The following is a 17,247-nucleotide window of genomic DNA, read 5'->3' on the forward strand; positions in this document are numbered from 1 at the left end:
TGGTATAATTATTTAGATTGTAGAGATAGTTTTTTAAAGCTATAATTTGCAAAAAATGTCAAAGAAAAGGCAAATCTTTTCAAAAAGAAAACAGCCTAGTTGCAATCATAATTCCCAGCAGTGTATGTGCATGAGATTTAAAGTTTTGATGCAATAAAAAGGTCCAGCTATAAATTAATGAGGTCTGGTACGGTAGAAAATAGAACAATAGGAGTTTTTCTTATTAGCCCAATGCTAATCTTCAACTTGGCCAATTGATTGTAATATCTTTAATAATAAATGTCACATTTGATCAACAGGAATCGAAATGAAATCTACAATAAATTCCATAAATACTAACTTATTTCATGAGTAGAATAAATACTAAATTATTTGGATTATGAGAAACACGGAACTTTACAACAAACCCAGGCTAGGAAACAAAAAAATTAGAAAACATATTTATAGTAGTGTGGCCTAGGTTGTCATAAAATATTGAAGGGGTACATATCACTAGTAGTAGAGGGGTTAATGTCTGATTTCCTGGTGGTCTAATGTGGAAGAAGGTATTTACATTTTGGTCCCTGGTGGTTTAGGGTTGAAGGGGGGAATTAATAATTGGTGGTGTGGTTTACAATAGAGGATGATATTTTATTCCCTGGTTGTCTAGGTTTGAGGGGAGGAATTAATATATGGTGGTCTGTGCTACCATAGCAGAGCATATTATATTACCTGTGGTCTAGGGTTAAAGAAGCTGTAAATACCTGGTGTTCTAATGGTTTACATCCATGTCCAATGATTTGTTCTATCAGATCCATAAAGAAAGCACCAAGACCCTTGCCTTTAGGCTTTAAGACAACTCTTTTTTTTACACTTTTTGATTAAAACTTTGTCTTATAATCCCAATTTCTATATATAGATAGCTATATATATATATATATATATATATATATATATATATATATATATATATATGTGAATGTCTATATGGGTTGACAAAATAACTAGCACACATTTTTACATATTTTACATTAGGAGGAATGATTGTTGGTGCACAACTGAAAAACCCGTCTGTGACCCAAATTGTTGAGTTGACGGGTGGATCAACTCAACTCAGTAGGAAAAGTCCATCAAAACATCTGCAGACAGAAGTAGCTGTGATAGAAAGTTAAAGCGTCATGCAAGTTACAGATGAGCAAAACAAACATGGATGCTGGTGCCTTTTCAGGAATGTTCAAATTGCACTTTATCAATGCATCATGAGCTTGACAAGATGTAAAGGGTTAACACCACATATACCCAAAAATTATTAATATAACACTTTTGACATGTCCCACAGACATGTCTAAAGTTCAAGGAAAACTGTCAGCCAGTTCACCCACACTAAACTCAATACACTGGGTCATAGTGTGGGTGAACAGGAGTCCATACACGGGTCACTTACTTTTGTGAGGTGTCGTCTGCTAAAGTTCGAAAATTTTGGCCTTCATTTGCGCTCTGAAGGTAGGTCCCCACCAGTAGCCTTGCTTTGGGTTCCAGAGGAAGGGGCCTTAGCCCGCCCCCCATGTTCGTATATTCATTCTCCCCCTAAGCGCAGCACTCTGTCTGCAAAGTGCATGCGCTAAAGATTTTACCCAGTTCTCACGTCCTGATGACATGAGAGCTGTGCCTCGGGAGAGCGCTCTGCACAGTGTAACTGCGCATGTGCCGATCACTCGCTACCCGTGTATGGACTCAGCCACACTATAACCCAGTGTATTGGGTTTAGTGTGGGTGAACTGGCTGACAGTTTTCCTTTAAGGCTCCTTTCACACTACCGTTTAGTCCCGTTATGAAGATAGCGAGAGAAAAATTTGTGCTTGCGCCGTCTTTTTCTCCCACTATCTTCGGCTGCAATAATGGCAGTTATAATGGACGTTAGAGGAATCCCATTCAAGTGAATGGGATCCTCTTTGCCCGTTATAACTCCTGTTATACAAAAACATTGTTCCTTGTTGTAATAATAAGACACTTTGCTATTTACTTGCTGTTAAAAATTTCTGCCGTTATTTGTTTTTAATGTGATTTAAAAAATGGTCACTTGGTGGCTCTGTGCTGTTCCCTACTCAGGAAGTGTGTGATGGGCATGGAGAGGCACAGCGCTCGCAGGCTTCAGTGATGTCGAGCCTGATGGGGAACACCCACTTTCTCCTGCCGGGAGCTCACGCAATGTGAACAAGGGGAAAGGTATGGTACAGAGCTTTTAAAAGCTCGGACATTTTTTAAGGGCAGGAGGAGTGTTAGGAGTAGTTAGGGAATATAGGGAATATAAATCCAGTTAGTTTATAAAATATGTTTTGATGACAGGTACTCTGTAATGTGTATATGACCTATAGTTATTGTTGGCCGTGAGGGCATGGTCCCTTTACCTGATGTTGCCGACAGGGCTTGGACTCGCATCACCAGACGCGCCCACATGCGACCCCCAGTCTGTCACTCTCCGGGTGTTTCTCCTGCCTCCGCCTCTGCCTCTCTGCTCCGTTGCGCATGTCCCCATCCCCTAGGGTGCGCACACTCCGGAGCTTTAAAGGGGTATTCCAGGCAAAAACCTTTTTTTTTTATATATATATCAACTGGCTCCGGAAAGTTAAACAGATTTGTAAATTATTTCTATTAAAAAATCTTAATCCTTCCAATAGTTCTTAGCTTCTGAAGTTTACTGTCTAACTGCTTATTGATGATGTCACGTCCCGGGAGCTGTGCATGATGGGAGAATATCCCCATAGGAACTGCACAGCTCCCGGGACGTGAGTTATCAGGGAGCAGTTAGACAGAAAACAACAACTCAACATCAGAAACTAATAACTATTGCAAGGATTAAGATTTTTTAATAGAAGTAATTTACAAATCTGTTTAACTTTCCGGAGCCAGTTGATATATATAAAAAAAGTTTTGGCCTGGAATACCTCTTTAAGATTTAAAGGGCCAGTATTAGTGAAATTCACCTGTGGCTCATTTATTAATTCCTCCACCCTCCTCACTCACCTGCCGGATCTTTGTTACCTTGTGCCTTAGAGCAGTGTTTCCCAACCCAGTCCTCAAGGTACACCAACAGTCCAGGATTTTAATTTTTCCCTGTTCTATTCCAATGGAGTAACTGAAAAAACCCAGAATGTTGGTGTGCCTTGAGGACTGGGTTGGGAAACACTGCCTTAGAGAAAGTGTTCCTCAGTATTGCTTTGCTGTGTATCTGATCCCTTGCTTTGTGACTTTGACCTTGCTCCTCTGCCGCCTGCCTACTGAACTCCTGCTACGTCTTGACTACGCTACTGTGCCACCTGCCCTGACCTTCTGCTACCTAGACTACAACCCTCCTTATCCCTCCTTTGCCTTGCATCTCCTCAGCCACCTGTGTGGTCGAGCCATGCCAGGGGTAGTGACCTGGGTGCCGCCTGTCGCAGCAAGTCTATCCCGCTTTGTGGTGGGCTCTGGGGAAAACCAGCGGCACCTTTTACTCTGTTCCCTGGTATGGTCCGAGTCATCTGCCACACAGGTCCAGCGGATCCAGATCCACCGATGTTCCTGTCTTCTGAATTGTGAGTGTTACAGTTATTCATCAATGTACTTTATTTCCTGTAAAAAAAAAAAAAAAGTGTATATATATATATATATATATATATATATATATATATAATCTGATTAAACCTGATTATCTGATTAAACCGAAAATTCCTGAAGCAGTTAGCTTTGTGAAAAGCAAAATCTGTGTTAGTCTCAAACAGTTTGATCATGACTGTACAATCCTTGACAATCTTGGTGGGGGAGCATGATTCAATTTTTTTGTGATTTTTTTTTTTACAGTATAATGAACTAATATATATATATATATATATATATATATATATATATATATATATATATATATACACACACACTCATTTTTATTGTGATCAAAAAATTGTCACTTGCCTAATTATTCCAAAATATGACATCTCAACTCAGTATGTCCCTTAGTATGCAGGAAAGGTTAAAATCTGGATTGCCTGGGCTTAACTCTCTTAAATAGCTGGAGAATTTCTTGTTTCCTACCGTAGCCATTAGCGATAAAAATAAGAATCAACTCCACAAGAGGCACAAAGATTTAAGACCTGCTGCAGTTTCCTCCAGGCGGGTGTGTTTCTGCTGAACCAAAAAATTAAAAATGAAAGCTATTAATAATAACATGATGGCAATTTTCACAGGGCCCCAAAACAATTCTAGACCAGAGTGCAAGGGAAGAAAATGTCATCCGAGGCACCAACTTGTGAGACTCTGAGGCACAGTTCATGGTTGAATATCCAATGGAGGCCGAAAGATACTGACAGGAAATGTGCAGGAATAAAACCCAGTGATAATTGATTCATGGAGCTAGCAGCCACAATAAATTATATTACTATCCTAAAGCCATTGCATTGAGTAAACACTCTGTCTACAGTATTAAAATCTTTATTCAGAAACTTCTAGCTGTCACTAAACAAAACTGTACTCTGCTCTGCATAAGCAGTCAACACTCCTGTGATTTACTATTGTGGTTTAAAGTCTTGTACTGTTGCTAGAATTGACATCATACTCTTGGTATTTTTTTTTTTTTTTTTGAGTTTTAGGCAATAATTCATCAAAACATTGAGGCTTGGGCTTTATGAGTACCTTGGGTTATCCACAGACATTTTGGCATTATAAAGTTTTGTAGGCAACCTGTGTTACCCTATGAGGGAAAAAGTCATGAACCGTGGGGGCATAGTTTGGCCGCCATGCACTATGGCTGCATGAAAGAAGAGGTTCCGCTGTAACACCGAATTAAAGCGGTAATAACCCTGCCAGCGACTTTACTCTGGGGATTTTGCCCAAGATGGTGCCATTGGGCGCTCATAGCAAGCTTCCACTGCTCGCATATCCACCCAGCAAGGCAAAGGTCTGCAGACATAGCCAAAGGCCGTAACCCTGCAAAGCCTACGTTCTACTAGGATCCGTCACTCCCTGTCTTTTGATATCCCCTCAAATTGGAGGTCCCCGACCTCGCCTGCCATGACTGGTGAGTCCTCCACTGGTATAGTGGAGGGTGATGGAGGTGCCGACGCATGTCTGCGGCCGGGATCCCCGATGCTTACTTTGGGATTTGGCTTTGCCCAAGACTCAGATTAGTCCACTGAAGCAGAAGTTCCTTCGGCAGGAGTAAGCAGATGACTGAGGCAAATGTCTTTGCTGCTTATCAAACCTCAGACAAGATGGTGTCTGTTACTACTTTAAAAGATGTGCTCCTTATGCCCAGGAGTTCCCTCAAGACTGACTTTTCCAAATTAATGCAACCATTAAAGTCCTATGTAGATTTACAGGAGCAAAGGATGTCTCACTCTGAGTCCAAAATGGCATCCTTTGCAGCTGCCCACCGCGAACTGGTCGGCACACATACTGCATTAGATGACAAAGTGGACATTTTGCATGCTAAAATGGTCGATTCTGAGGATCATAACCAATGTAATAACGTCAAATTCTGGGGATTCGGGTACTGACTCACAACTGATCCACTATGTGCAACAGCTGACACAGCACCTTTTGCCTGATCTGGAAAAATATGAATGCAGTATCGACAGAGCGCATTGTGTGCCAAAACCCAGCTCCCTACCCAGCTAAAGATCTACTCTTACAAATCTCCAGTCGACACCTGACATTACCGGAACTCTATGAAGAGGTAAAATTGTTTGCTGACCTCTCCACTGCAACATTACAGGCTGGAAGGAATTTTAGCCAATCACCAGTCTGCTTCGGAAACTGGAGATCCCGTATCAATGGGGCTTCCCTGCTAAAATCCTGCTTCTTCGTGGGGGGAAAGCCCACGTCTTCACCACAGTGGAAGGCGGTCTGTCTACTCTGCAGTCATGGGGCATAGTGCCAGATGATGAAGATCCAGATGCCCCAATGCCTAAATCCCTGACCAGAAGTGATCCAGAGTGAACTCTCTCATTTGAGCACACACTCCTCTTCATTTGGTATTGAATATGTAAAACTCATTTCCATAGGTTTTTCACACCCACACCCGTAAGATTGATATTATTCTACAAGATCCAACACCGCAAGTTTGACTTTTGTTTGCTTTCTGTTCATTAGTATGCTTTGTGTTACTACTGTCTATTGTTCATTGTGTGACATCCCTGTCTGTGACCCTTTGGGTCCCAGTCAGGTTTTTAATATTTCTGTACCAGCCTACCAGTTTACTCAGTAAGTGTTGTAAATTTGCCTATTCGTGACATCCCTGTCTGTGGCCTTTCGGCCTCGGTCAAGTTTTTAACCCTTTAGCTACTTTATTGCTATTACTAAGGTACACCACATTTCACACCATGGGTATTGGTTTTCTATCACTAAATGTGAATGGTCTAAACTGCCCATAAAATAGGCATTTCCCATGGCGGGTGTTTGAGAGACAACATGCAACCGTTACCTGTATTCAGCAGACGCATATCTCTTCCTCCAATCCACCCAGCCTGCGACATAGGAAATATCCCAGTCTTGTACATTCTGTCTACTCGAAGAAGAAAAGAGTCCTAGTGGCTTTTAGCAATGATAAAGCTGTATCTATCATCGTCAAACCATTGATCCTAACAGCAGATACCTCATTTTCGTGTGCACCATCTATGGTAAAGGGTAAACAATTGTTAATCTGTATGCCCCGAACAGACATCAGAGTCACTTTCTGAAGAAAGTATATGAATTGGTATTCTCTGTCGGGAAGGGAGAGGTTGTCATTTGTCTAGATTTTAATTCTGTCTCCGACCCTACCCTTAACCTATCTGTTATCTAGAGCAATCTGGAGGTCCTTCCATCTAACTTAACAATCTTCTAGCTGAGTATGATTTATTTGACGATTGGCGTCTACAACATGCCTCAGAACGTGACTACACGTAGTGTTCACACAAATTACAATATTTTTCTAGAATTGACTTAATTCTCACCACCCGAGGGTTATTGGATAGAACCACTGACACCAAGATTGGGGAGTTGACAGGGTCAGACCATGTTTCAGTGTTGCTGACAATGAGCAGTTACCCAAGCACAGCAACTTTGTTTGGAGGGCTGATACTCATGTTATATCCCACACAGAATATAGCAAGAAAATAAATGACACCCTCTCTGAACACTTCAGTATAAATAACACCCCTGACATAAGCCCTACGACTTTGTGGCTGGCCCACAAGGACATTGTTAGAGGTGCTTTTATCCAGTTAGGGTCCACCCTGAAAAAAAAGAGAACATCAGCATCTCCTGCAGCAGGACACCCATTTCCGCAGCCGCCAAATGTCTAATAATAAAAGGATAGGGGATAAAATGTCTGATTGTGGGGGTCCCGCCGCTGGGAACCCTTACGATCTATCTTGCAGCACCTCCTGTTATCTGCTGCAACACTCCGTGCTGATGACGGGTGACACAGGGGCCGGAGTATCGTGATGTCACAGCCCCGCCGCCTCAATGCAAGTCGTGGCGACATCAGAGTGGGCATGGCCATGACGTCGCAATACTCTGGCCCCTGTATCGCCTGTCATCAGGCATGGAGCAAAGTGCAGCAGATGACACAGGGTGCTGCAAGAGAGATTGTGGGGGTTACCAGCGGCGGGATCCCTGTGATCAGACATCCAGGGTGCTGCAAGAGAGATTGTGGGGGTTACCAGCGGCGGGATCCCTGTGATCAGACATCATATCCCCTATTCTTTGGATAGGATATAAGATGTATAAGGCCGGAATACCCCTTTAAAGGCGTTTGCTATACTTTTGGGGACAAGATGGGAGTTTTAATGGATGATGCAGTATGGTAGAGATACGTTGCCTGACCTCACCTCCAACTACAGGTCTATTTCCCTGTTGAATGAGGACGTCAAGCTATATGCAAAAATTTGAGCAGCTGGACTGATGCCTTTACTCCCTCAACTTATAGGTAGGAACCAAGTAGGCTTCATGTTAGGCTGCCAGGCTCCGGATAACCCCAGAAGGGTTATCTCCCTTCTCCAAAATTTTTTGCACTTTCACATCCCTTCAGTGTTTTTAACACTTAACCCCTTAAGAACCCAGCCCAAATATACCTTAAGGACCCGGCCATTTTTTAAACATCTGACCACTGTCACTTCAAGCATTAATAACTCTGGGATGCTTTTACCTTTCATTCTGATTCCGAGATTGTTTTTTCGTGACATATTATACTTTATGTTAGTTGTAAAATTTTGTCGATACTTGCATAATTTCTTGGGGAAAAATTCCAACATTTGATGAAAAAATTGAAAATTTTGCATTTTTTTAACTTTGAAGCTCTCTGCTTATAAGGAAAATGGATATTCCAAATAAATTATACATTGATTCACATATAGAATATGTCTACTTAATGTTTGCATCATAAAAATGACATGTTTTTACTTTTGGAAGACATCAGAGGGCTTCAAGGTTCAGCAGCAATTTTCCAATTTTTCACAAAATTTTCAAAATCGGAATTTTTCAGGGACCAGTTCAGTTTTGAAGTGGATTTGAAGGGCCTTCATATTAGAAATACCCCACAATGACCCCATTATAAAAACTGCACCCCTCAAAGTATTCAAAATGACATTCAGTAAGTGTGTTAACCCTTTAGGTGTTTCACAGTAATAGCAGCAAAGTGAAGGAGAAAATTCAAAATCTTCATTTTTTACACTCGCATGTTCTTGTAGACCCAGTTTTTGAATTTTTACAAGTGGTAATAGGAGAAAAAGCCCCCAAAATTTGTAACCCAATTTCTCTCGAGTAAGGAAATACCTCATATGTGTATGTCAAGTGTTCGGGGGCGCAGTAGAGGGCACAGAAGGGAAGGAGCGACAATGGGATTTTGGAGAGTGAATTTTTCTGAAATGGTTTTTGGGGGGCATGTCACATTTAGAAAGCCCCTATGGTGCCAGAACAGCAGAAAACACCACATGGCATACCATTTTGGAAACTACACCCCTCAAGGCACGTAACAAGGGGTCCAGTTAGCCTTAACACCCCACAGGTGTTTGACAACTTTTCGTTAAAATCGGATGTGTAAATGGAAAAAAAAATTCACACTAAAGTGCAGTTCTTCCCCCAAATTTACCATTTTTACAAAGGGTAATGGGAGAAAATGCCCCCTTAAATTTGTTATTCCATCTCTTCTGAGTATGGAAATACCCCATTTTAGGACGTAAAATGCTTTGCGGGCGAAATACAATGCTCAGAAGAGAAGGAGCCACATTTGGCTTCTTCAAAGCAACTTTTGCTAAAATGGTTTTTTGGGGGCATGTCGCATTTAGAAAGCTCCTGTTGTGCCAGAACAGCAAAAAATACCCACATGGCATACTATTTTGGAAACTACACCCCTCAAGGAACGTAACAAGGGATCCGCTGAGCCTTAACACCCCACAGGTGTTTGATGACTTTTCGTTAAAGTTGGATGTGCAAATGAAAAGATTTTTTTTTTTTTTTACTAAAATGCAGTTTTCCCCTAAATTTTACATTTTTAAAAGGGGTAATAGAAGAAAATGACCCCCAAAATCTGTAACCCCATTTCTTCTGAGTATGGAAATACCCCATGTTAGGACGTAAAATGCTCTGCTGGCAAACTACAATGCTCAGAAGAGGAGGAGCGCCATTGAGCTTTTGGAAAGAGAATTAGTTTGGAATGGTAGTCAGGGGCCATGTGCTTTAACAAAGCCCCCCGTAGTGCCAGAACAGTGGACCCCCCATGTGACCCCATTTTGGAAACTAAACCCCTCACAGAATTTAATAAGGGGTCCAGTGAGTATTTACACCCCACAGATCTTTGGAACAGTGGGCTGTGCAAATGAAAAATTTTATTTTTCATTTTTACTGACCACTGTTCCAAAAATATGCCAGACACCTGTGGGGCGTAAATTCTCAATGTACCCCTTATTACATTACGTGAGGGGTGTAATTTCCAAAATGGGGTCACTTGTATCAGGGGTCCATTGTTCTGGCACTATGGGGGCTTTGTAAACACATGTGGCCTTCAATTTCGGACAAATTTTCTCTACAAAATCCCAATGGCGCTCCTTCTATTCTGAGCATTGCAGTTCACCCGCAGAGCACTTTAAATTCACATATGGGGAATGTTCTTACTCAGAAGTGATGGGGTTACAAATTTGGGGTGGCTTTTTTCCTATTTTTACTTGTGAAAATTAAAAATTTAGGGTAACACCAGCATTTTAGTGAAAAAATATAATTTTTTTTCATTTTCCCATCCAACTTTAATGAAAATTTGTCAAACACCTGTGGGGTGTTCAGGCTCACTATACCCCTTGTCACGTTCGGTGAGGGGTGTAGTTTCCGAAATGGGGTCACATGTGTTTTTTTTTTTTTTTTTGCATTTGTCAGAACCGCTGTAAAATCAGCCACCCCTGTGCAAATCACCAATTTAGGCCTCAAATGTACATGGTGCGCTCTCACTCCTCAGCCTTGTTGTGTGCCCGCAGAGCATTTTACGCCCACATCTGGGGTATTTCAGTACTCAGGAGAAATTGCGTTACAAATTTTGGGGGTCTTTTTTTCCTTTTACTGCTTGTGGAAATAAAAAGTATGGGGCAACATCAGCATGTTAGTGTAAATTTTTTTTATTTTTTTACACTAACAGGCTGGTGTAGCCCCCAACTTTTCCTTTTCACAAGCGGAAAAAGGAAAAAAAGACCCCCAAAATTTGTAGTGCAATTTCTCCCGAGTACAGCGATACCCCATATATGGCCCTAAACTGTTTCCTTGAAATACGACAGGGCTCCGAATTGAAAGAGCGCCATGCACATTTGAGGACTAAGTTAGGGATTGCATAGGGGTGGACATAGGGGTATTCTACACCAGTGATTCCCAAACAGGGAGCATCCAGCTGTTGCTTAATTCCCAGCATGCCTGGACAGTCAGTGGCTGTCCAGAAATGCTGGGAGTTGTTGTTTTGCAACAGCTGGAGGCTCCGTTTTGGAAACCCTGCCGTACAAGATGTTTTTAATTTTTTATTGGGGGGGGGGGGGGCAGTGTAAGGGGGTGTACATGTAGTGTTTTACCCTTTATTATGTGTTAGTGTAGTGTAGTGTTGTTAGGGTACATTCACACTGGCGTGTTACGGTGAATTTCCCGCTAGGAGTTTGCGCAGCGATGAAAAATTTGCCGCAGCTCAAACTTGAAGCAGGAAATTTACTGTAAACCTGCCCGTGTGAATGTACCCTGTACATTCACATGGGGGGGGGGGAAACCTCCAGCTGTTTCAAAACTACAACTCCCAGCATGTACTGACAGACCGTGCATGCTGGGAGTTGTACTTTTGCAACAGCTGGAGGCACACTGGTTGGAAAACCTTCAGTTAGGTTCTGTTACCTAACTCAGTATTTTCCAACCAGTGTGTCTCCAGCTGTTGCAAAACTACAACTCCCAGCATGTACTAATCACCGAAGGCCATGCTGGGAGATGTAGTTATGCAACAGCTGAAGGTACCCAACTACGACTCACAGCATGCCGAGAAAGCTGTTTGCTTTCTGGGCATGCTGGGAATTGCAGTTTTGCAACATCTGGAGAGCTACAGTTTTTAGACCACTGCACAGGGATCTCCAAACTGTGGACCTCCAGATGTTGCAAAACTACAACTCCCAGCATGCCCAGACAACAAACAGCTATGTGGGCATGCTAGGAGTTGTAGTTTTGCAAGATCTGGAGGGATATAGTTGTATAGTGGTCTCAAACTGCAGCCCTCTAGCTGTTGCAAAACTACAACTCCCAGCATGCACAAACAGCCGTCTGGGCATGCTGGGAGTTGTAGTTTGGCAACATCTGAAGGGCTACAGTTAGAGACCACAGTCTCAGACTGTAGCCCTCCAGATCAACTTACCGGCTTCCATAGGATCCAGGGAGCCGTCCTCTTCTGACGCACGTCCCGCCGCCCGCCGATCAACGTCGCTGCAGCCTCCGGACGGGTAAGTGGACATCGGCGCCCGGTCCCCTTCGGTTCCCCATTGTGCCCCGACTATTGTGGGTGGGCAGGTCGTCGCCTCTGACGATCAATAGCAGACCAATAGCAGGGATAGGAGGGGTGGCAACCCTGGCACCTCACTCCTATGCCTACAGGGGGATCGTGGGTGTCTTAGACAACCGCGATCCCCCTTCTATTCCGGGTGACCGGGTCACAATAGACCCGTATGACCCGGAATTGGCGCAAATCGCAAGTGTGAATTCACTTGCGATTTGCGCCGATCGCCGACTGGGGGGGGGGTCTGATGACCCCCCCTGGGCATTTGCGCGGGGTGCCTGCTGATTGATATCAGCAGTCACCCCGGCCCGGTCCCCACCCGGCGCACGGCGGGGACCGAAATTCCCACGGGCGTATGGATACGCCCTGGGTCCTTAAGTACCAGGACGTCAAGGCGTATCCATACGCCCTAGGTCCTTAATTGGTTAAAGGGGTTCTCCGGTGAAAAACTTTTTTTTTTTAAATCAACCGGTGCCAGAAAGTTAAACAGATTTGTAAATTACTTCTATTAAAAAATCTTAATCCTTCCTGTACTTATTAGCTGCTGAATACTACAGTGGAAATTATTTTCCGTTTGAAACACAGAGCTGTCTGCTGACATCATGAGCACAGTGCTCTCTGCTGACATCTCTGTCCATTTTAGGAACTGTCCAGGGTAAAAGGAAATCCCCATAGCAAACATATGCTGTTCTGGACAGTTCATAAAATGGACAGAGATGTCAGCAGAGAGCACTGTGCTCGTGATGTCAGCAGACAGTTCTGTGTTTCAAAAAGAAAAGAATTTCTGCTGTAGTATTCAGCAGCTAATAAGTACAGGAAGGATTAAGATTTTTTAATAGAAGTAATTTACAAATCTGTTTAACTTTCTGGCACCAGTTGATTTAAAAAAAAAAAAAAAGTTTTTCGCCGGAGTACCCCTTTAATGCCGAATAGGTATTTGACAGAGTGAATTGGAGGTATGTGTTTTCAGTTCTAGAGGCTTTAGGGCCCTATTATTGTATTTGAACCCCGCAGCGATGGTCTTCGTCAATGGATCTCTTTCCGACCTGTTCACTTTGTCAAATGGAACAAGGCAGGGCTCCCCATTCTCTCATCTGCTCTAGTGATGAGCGGCATTGGCCATATTCAAATTCATGATATTTCGAGAATATATAGACGAATATTCATCCTATATTTTCAAATTTTGCGTATTCGTTATATTCGCATATCCGTGTATTTGAGGAATAAAACAGTGAGGGGGTGGGCAACTTTACTATTGGTTGCTAGGGATGTTGTTAATAACCTCTGACAAGTGTATTTGCATCATTCTAATTGGCCCAGAAGTGAAAAGAAGGAACATGCGAATATTCACATATGTGAATATGCGGAAAAAAGTGAATATTCGTAATTTCAAATATATAGCGAATATATTAGCAATATTCGCGATAAAATTTTTAAATGCGAATATTAACGCCCAACACTAATCTGCTCTTTGTTTTCTCTATAGAGTCCTTAGCGCAAGCCATCCGCCTACATGAGGGTATCCGGGGAGTCCAGATAGGTGATTCCACCCATAAACTCGTACTATTTGTAGATAACATAACACTGACCCTTACAGATGTACCAAATTAAAGTGTTCTCACTTCCTTTGACCTCAGCCGGATCTTTGTGCCACCTTGCCATTGAGAAAGCATATCCTGATTGTGCTTTGCTATGCCGTGTACCAGTTCTGCTATGCTCATGTCGACTGTATCTAGCTGCCTGACCAGACCTTCCTGCTTGACCCTTACCTAGAGTCCTTCCTTACTAGTCTGTACCTTGCCTCACCTTAGCCACCACTGGGCAAGTCGTGCCATTGGTAGCGACCTGGAAGTTCGCCTGGCGCAGCAAGTCCATCCCGCTTTGTGGCGGGCTCTGGTAAAAACCAGCGGCTCCTTAGACTTTGCTCCCTGGTGCAAATTTCACCATTGTCCTCAGTGGTACAGCAGATCCACTATTCCAGCTGTTACAGTAAGATCTGGCCATGGATCCCGCCGAGGTGCCTCTGCCGAATGTTGCTGACCTCACCACCATCGTGGCTCAACAGTCTCAGCAGTTAGCACAGCAGGCGCAACAGTTGAATCAGCTATCTGCTATGATGCAGCATCTCCTCTCCCCCAGCAGCAGCAGCCGCAACTGCAAAAGCCGCAACCTGCTCCTCTGGCTCCTCCAGTGTCTGCAGCTTCGTTTGTCGCTGCCTACCAAGTACGAAGGGGACCCTAAATTGTGCAGGGGTTTCGTGATCCAGTGCTCCATGCATATGGAACTGATGGCCGACCAGTTTCCAACTGAGCGTTCCAAGGGGGCATTCGTGGTCAGTCTTCTTTCCAGGAAGGCCCTGGCCTGGGCTACTCCTCTCTGGGACAGAAGTGATCCGGTGACAAATACTGTAATTTGCAATCCTTACACTCGGAGTTATGCAGCGTCTTCGAAGTGCCGAAACCGCACTTTTGAATCCTCGCCAAGTGGATTCTTCAGTTGGCAAATACGAGGTCCAGTTCCGCAACTAGCCTCAAAGCTTGACTGGAATGATGCGGCCGTGTGTGCCACTTTTAAAAAGGGCCTTTCCAGAAGGGTCAAGGCTGCTTTGGTCGCATTGAATCATCCGTCTTCCCTAAGTGAGCTTATTTTGTTGGCTACCCACATCGATGTGCGCTTCGCAGAGAGGCAAGAGGAACTCAACCAAGAACATGAACCGGCCCGGTCACGTCGTCTTCCCCGTTTGGCCCCGGTGTTCCAGTGGCCGCCTCCACCACCAACGTTGCCATCTACCAAAGAACCTATGCAGGTGGATCGAGCCCACCTGACCAAGCAGGAATGGTCTCTTTGACGTGAAAAAAATGTGTGTCTTTATTGTGCAAGCCCAGAGCATTTCTGCAGGAATTGTCCATTTCGGCCTCAATGTCCGGGAAAGGCACACACCTAGGTTTCGTGGGAGAGGTGTGAAAACCCCCTCTCTCCGACTTCGGGTTCTGAATTCGGGTTCTGCTGGGAACTTTATTAATGCCTCCCTGGTCCACAAACTTCGTCTTCCAGTGACTCAGCTCGACAAGCCTTATGCATTTCATCCGTCAACAGGGAATGTCTGAACTACGCGATGTGATTTCGCACTAAACCACTGATGCTGCACGTAGGTGTCTTGCATAAGGAGAGGATCAAGTTTTTCGTGCTTCCTCAATGCACTTCGACTATTTTCCTCGGTCTTCCCTGGCTGCAAAGTCACTCCCCAATACTTGACTGGCATTCCTGTAAAATCTTTCGCTGGGGGAAAGACTGCTTGAATCGCTGTCTGGTGACACCACAACCAAAGTCTTCCTTACCATCTCCTTCCTTGCCAGGCCTGCCTTCTCCCTACCTGGAATTTGCAGATCTGTTCTGCAAAAAACAGGCTGAGAGCCTTCCTCCTCATCGGCCCTATGACTGTCCGATCAACCTTCTGCCTGGGACTACGCCTCCTCGGGGAAGAATCAATCCCTTGTCAGCCCCTGAAACGCTAGTATATTAAAGAGAATCTTCAGAAGGGATTCATCCGAAAGTCCTCCTCCCCTGCCGGTGTTGGATTCTTCTTTGTGGAGAAGAAGGAGGGGTCACTCCGCCCATGTACTGATTATCAGGGGCTCAATAAAATCACGATCAAGAACCGGTACCCCCTTCCACTGATTTCAAAACTTTTTGACCACCTGCGGGGTGCCAAGGTCTTCTCTAAACTGGATCTGTGAGGAGCTTACAATCTAATCAGAAAAAGGAAAGGAGACGAATGGAAGACAGCCTTTAATACCAGTGATGGGCATTTGGAGTATTTAGTGATGTCATTTGGTCTCTGTAATGCCCCGGTCGTTTTCCAGGAATTCGTCAATGACATCTTCCGGGATCTCCTTCATACTTGTGTTGTGGTATATTTGGATGACATCCGGATCTTTTTGCCAAACTTGGAGGTCCATTGCATCCATGTGCGCCAAGTCCTGTGAAGCCTTAGGAGCAATTGACTCTACACCAAACTTGAGAAATGTATTTTTGAGAAGACTGCCATTTATCGGTTATATTGTCTCTAACCTAGGCCTCCAGACTGACCCAGATAAGTTATCATCTGTTCTCAAATGGCCACGACCTACTGTTCTGTGGTCTATACAGAGCTTCATTGGATTCGCCAATTACTATTGTCAATTCATTCCGCATTTCTCCTCATTGGTTGCCCCGATTGTGGCACTTTCCAAGAAGAATGGTAATCCCAAATCCTGGCCTCCTGAAGCTGAAGAAGCATTCTCCCAGTTGAAATTGGCTTTTGCCTCCGCACCTGTTCAGTCTAGACCTTGACCCTGAAAAACCGTACTTCCTTGAAGTAGATGCTTCCTCAGTAGGTGCCAGAGCGGTTCTGATCCAGAAGTCCACCAGTGGCAAAATGGTGTCTTGCGGGTTCTTTTCCAAGACATTCTTGCCAGCTGAAAGGAACTATACCATAGGAGATCGGGAACTCTTGGCCATTAAGCTCGCCCTGGAAGAATGGAATCACCTTCTGGAAGCATCTCCCCATCCAGTTAATATTTTCATGGACCATAAAAATCTCCTGTATTTACAGTCCACACAGTGGCTTAACCCACGGCAGGCCAGATGGTCTCTTTTCTTTTCCAGATTTAATTTCCTTAATAATTAATGCTCTCTCTAGGGCCTCTGATGTTGTTGGACTGGATTCCTCCCCTCGGCAAATTGTGCACCCTGAATGATTGATTTCGGCCGCGCCAGTCGACCTTCAGCAAATACCCCCGGGGAAGTCTTTTGTGCCTACCCACCTCAGAATAAAGTTGTTGAACTGGGGTCACCTTTCTTTACTGGCTGGGCATCCTGGGGTATGGAAGTCTATTCCTCTCCCGTCACTACTGGTGGCTGAACCTGGAGCACAATGTTACTGATTTTGTTTGTTCCTGTGCCATCTGTTCCCAAGACAAGACTTCTCGTCTTAAGCCTGCGGGCCATTTACAACCTTTGCCCATTCTGGAATCTCCTTGGACTCACATTGCCATGGAATTCATTACAGTACTGCTGCCCTCCTCTAACTACACGGTCATTTGGGTGATCACGGATCAGTTCTCCAAGATGTCCAATATTGTACCCCTGTGTGGACTTCCCTCTGCTTCTCAGCTGGCGAACCGATTCTTTTGGCATATTTTTCACCTACATGGGTTACCACCACACATTGTCTCTGACCGAGGAGTCCAATTTGTCTCCAAATTTTGGAGGGC

The sequence above is a fragment of the Hyla sarda genome, chromosome 4, assembly GCF_029499605.1.
Source record: "Hyla sarda isolate aHylSar1 chromosome 4, aHylSar1.hap1, whole genome shotgun sequence".
Classification (NCBI taxonomy): Eukaryota; Metazoa; Chordata; class Amphibia; order Anura; family Hylidae; genus Hyla; species Hyla sarda.